The sequence below is a fragment of the Orycteropus afer genome, unplaced genomic scaffold (genome assembly GCF_000298275.1).
Source record: "Orycteropus afer afer isolate SDZICR_OR568_19922 unplaced genomic scaffold, OryAfe1.0 scaffold00020, whole genome shotgun sequence".
In the NCBI taxonomy this organism is placed as follows: domain Eukaryota; kingdom Metazoa; phylum Chordata; class Mammalia; order Tubulidentata; family Orycteropodidae; genus Orycteropus; species Orycteropus afer.
This window is the reverse complement of record NW_006921607.1, coordinates 10675939-10680403: the sequence shown is the minus strand read 5'-3', so window position 1 is coordinate 10680403 and position 4465 is coordinate 10675939. Positions and strand designations below refer to the sequence as shown.

Below are 4465 nucleotides of genomic sequence, written 5' to 3'. Positions count from 1 at the left end.
AACAGTGGGGTGGGGCAGGGTCTCTGCTCCTCCCCCTTTGCATGTTCCCAGAGTCCCTCCTCCTCCCAGGTTTGGTCTCAGGGGGACCCCAGGGATGCCCCAAGTCAGGGGCCAAAGGGGATGCTTAGCAAACCCTATCCCAGAATAACTGGAAAAATCTCCCAAGGCCTGTGGTGGTGGTGGTGGTGGTGGTGGTGGTAGTGGTGGTGGTGGTGGTGGGTGTGGTGTCACTGTTCATGACCAGGCAATCAGGACCTTGAGGAGTCAGACTGTCTGTCTCCTCTCCTCCCTCAGCCATGCTGGCCCTGAGCTTAGGGACGTGCTTGCAAACCCTTCTTGAGGGTTCTCACAAACAACCCCAATATCTCCAGTCTGGCCTGACCTGGGCCTTGTCTTCCAGCTCCTTTCCCCTGTCCCCAGCCTCATTTCTTAAATGACTAGGAATTTTTTAATGGACCATCCTGGGGAGGGGGTGCTCCTCTCCTCCTCCTACCAGGTTAAAGCAGGGGACCTTGCATCTGTGGGTCTCCAGGGTGTGGGGTAGGGGTGGGGTGGGGACCAGCTCAGGGGCTTCCATTTGCAAAGAAGAATTAAAGAATATTGCTTAACCATGGCTCTGGCTTTATTTATGTTCGGCTGTTTTGGGAGTGAGATTGGGAGAATTGACCTCAGCCTACCCCGTTCCAGCAGCACTGACTCCAGGGCAAACTAAAGTCAGCTTTGCAGAGTTGCAGTAATAATAACTGCCATCTATCCAAGACTGGAAATTGAACATTTTTACCAACTTCTGCAGTCTGAAATTGACCAAACATGCAAACAAGATGCTTTGATAATTACTGGTGATTGGAATGTGAAAGCTATAAACAAAGAAGAAGTGTCAGTAGTTGGAAAATAGGGTCTTAGTAATACAGATCACATGATAGAATTTTGTATTACCAACAACTTATTCATTGCAGATACCTTTTTTCAGCAACATCAACAGTGACTATACACATGGACCTCACCAGATGGAATACACAGGAATCAAAGCCACTACATCTGTGGAAGGAGCTGATGGAGAAGCTCATTATCATCAGTCAGAACAAGGCCAGGGGCCAACTGTGGAACAGACTATCACTTGCTTATATGCAAATTTAAATTGAAACTGAAGTAAATTAAAACATGCCCATGACAGCCAAAATAATGACTTTCAGTATATCCCAACTGAATTTAGAGATAATCTGAAGAATAAATTTGAAGCATTGAACACCAGTGACCAAAGACCAGACAAGTTATTGAGTGACATCAATGACATCATACATAAAGAAAGCAAAAGGTCCTTAAAAGGACAGAAAAGGAAGAGAAGACCAAAATGAATGTCAAAAGAAACTCTTAAACTTGCTCTTAAACAGAGTAGCTAAAGTGAGTGAAAGAAATGATGAAGTAAAAGAGGTGAACAGAAATTTCAAAGGGCTGCTAAAGAGGACAAAGTATAATGAAATGAGCAAAGACCTGGAGTTAGAACACAAAAGAAGAAAAATACACATGGCATTTCTCAAGCTAAAAGAGAATTGAAGAAATAGTCAAGCCTTGAGTTGTGATATTGAAGGATTCTATGGACAAAATACTGAACAATTCAGGAAGCATCAAGAGAAGATAGAAGAAATACACAAAGTCACTGTACCAGAAAGAACTGGTCGAGTGCTCGCTTCAGCAGCACATATACCAAGATTGGAACGATACAGAGAAGATTAGCATGGCCCCCACACAAGGATGACATTCAAATTCATGAAGCATTCCATATTTTTAACTTCTCTGTCCAAAAAAAATAATTGGTCGATGTTGAACTATTCCAGGAGGTAGCATATGATTAAGAACCGACAGTAGTGAAGGAAGAAGTCCAAGCTTCACTGAAGGAATTCGTGAAAAGCAAGGCTCTAGGAATTGATAGAATATTCATTGAGATGTTTCAGCAAACGGATACAGCACAGGAGGTGCTCACTCATGCCAAGAAATTTGGAAGACAGCTACCTAGCCAACCAACTGGAAGAGATCCATATTTGTGCCCATTCCAAAGAAAGGTGATCCAACAGAATGTGGAAATTATCGGGCAATATCTTTAATATCACACACAAGAAAAATTTTCCTGAAAATCATTCAAAAATGTTTGCAGCAGTACATTGATGGGGAACTGCTGCCACAAAGAAATTCAGGCTGGATTCAGAAGTGAGGATGGAACAAGGGATTCATTAAAGATGTCAGATGGATCATGGCTTAAAGAAAAGAATACCAGAAAGATGTTTACTAGTGACTATGCAGAGGCATTCGACTGTGTGGATCACAACAATTTATGATCTTATGGAGAATGGGAATTCCAGAACACTTAATTGTGCTCATGAAGAAATGTATACATAGACCAAGAGGCATTCATTTAAACAGAACAGCAGGATACTGTGTGGTGTATAATAGAGAAGGGTGTGTGTCAGGGTTGTATCTTTTCACCATACTTGTTCAATCTCTATGCTGAGTAAATAATCAGAAAAGCTGGACTATGTGAAGAAGAATGCAGTTAGGGATTGGAGGGCGACTCAGTAACAACCTGTGATATGCAGATGACACAACCTTGCTTGTTGAAAGTGAAGATGACTTGAAGCACTTATCGCCTTCAATAGGGATTGCACCTCAACATAAAACAAAAATCCTCACAACTGGACCAATAAGCAACATTATGATAAATGGAGAAAATATTGAAGTTGTCAAAGACTTCATTTTACTTGTATCCACAATCAATGCCTGTGCAAATAGTAGTCAAGAAATTAAATGATGTATTACATTGGGATGTAATACATCATTTAATTTCTTGACTATTACATTGGGAGGGAGCTCTGGTAGCATAGTGGCTAAGACACTTGCCTGCTAACCAGACGGCTGGCGGTTCAAACCCACCAGACACTCCTCGGAAGGAAGGTTGGGCAATCCTACTTCCGTAGTGATACTGCCTCGGAAACCCAAGGAGGGGTCGCTATGAGTCGGGGCCGACTCGACGGCACATAACAACAACAACATTACATTGGGAATATGTGCTGCAAAAGACCTCTTTAAAGTGTTTAAGAGCAAAGATGTCACTTTGAAAACTAAGGTGCACCTGGCCCAAGCCATGGTATTTTCAATAGCTTCATATGTGTGTGAGAGCTAGACAATGAATAAGGAAGACCACAGAAGAAGTGATGCATTTGAATTGTGATGCTGACAAAAAAAAAAAAAACTCTTTGGAAGCAACCATCTTTCTCCCACAGAGTGGCTGGTGAGTTCTAACCACCCATCTTTCACTTAGCAGCCAAGTGCTTTAACCACTGCACCACTAGGACGCCTTTTCATTAGGGAAATACAAATCAAAGCTACAGTGAGATAGCACTTCACACTAGGTTGGCTGTAAACTCAAAACTCACTGCCATCGAGTTGGATCCGACTCATAGCAACCCCTCCTTGGGTTTCCAAGGTGGCATCACTATGGAAGTAGATTACCCAACCTTCCTTCTGAGGAGTGACTGGCTGGTGGGTTTGAACTGCCAGCCTTCTGGTTATCAGTCAAATGCCTTAGGCACTATACCACCAGAGCTCCCTAGGTTGGCTGTAAGAAAATTTAAAACAGAAAATAGCAAGTATTGGTGAGGATGTGGATAAATTGGAATCTTTATTTATTGCTGGTGGGAATATAAAATGGTGCAGCTGCTGTGGAAAACAGTTTTTTGTGTTTCTTCAATAAGTGAAATATAGAATTACCATATGATCGATCCAGCAATTTCACTCCTATGTGTAAACCCAAAAGAGCCGAAAACAAGTGTTCAAACAAAGACTTGTACAAAAATGTCCACAATAGTCAAAATGTAGAAACAACCCAAATGTCTATCAATGGATGAGTGAAATGTGGCATGTCCATACAATGGAGTAATATTCAGAAATGAATGCAGTACTGATACATGCTACAACCTTGAAAGCATGATTTGTGAAAGAAGCCAGGGCACAAAAAGCCACATACTATATGATCCTACTTAAATGAAATATATCATTTTATTTGGATGCAGAATCAACATCCATGGAAGCAGCAGTCAAGAAATCAGATGTCAACCAACAACACATGAAAACAATTAGTCCAAGGGACTAGTAGACCGTGCAATTCTCAGCCTATATGACCAGGAAAACAGAAGAACTAGATGGTGCCTGGCTACCACTGTCAACCACTCAGAGGGGGATTTGTGCAGGAGATTCTGGATACAGTGAGAGAACAGTGTGGAACAAAACTCAAACTAAAAAGACCAGGTTTGCTGGTCTGATAGAGCCTGGTGAGACCCCTGAGACTATGGTCCCTAGGTACCCTTCAGCTCTAGAACTGAACTCACTCCTGTGGCTTCCAGCCAAACAATAGACAGGCATATGAGGTGAACATTTACATCAGGTAGATGCATTCCTTGGAGCAATCAGTTGT

General features: G+C 42.1%; 1 non-coding gene across 1 annotated transcript; it reads left to right on the top strand.

Moving 5' to 3' along the window:
• Nucleotides 1-1680: 1680 nt before the first annotated feature.
• On the top strand, nucleotides 1681-1787 carry LOC122152221. Its single transcript, XR_006164459.1, has one exon. It is a non-coding gene; the product is annotated as a U6 spliceosomal RNA (small nuclear RNA).
• Nucleotides 1788-4465: the final 2678 nt, after the last annotated feature.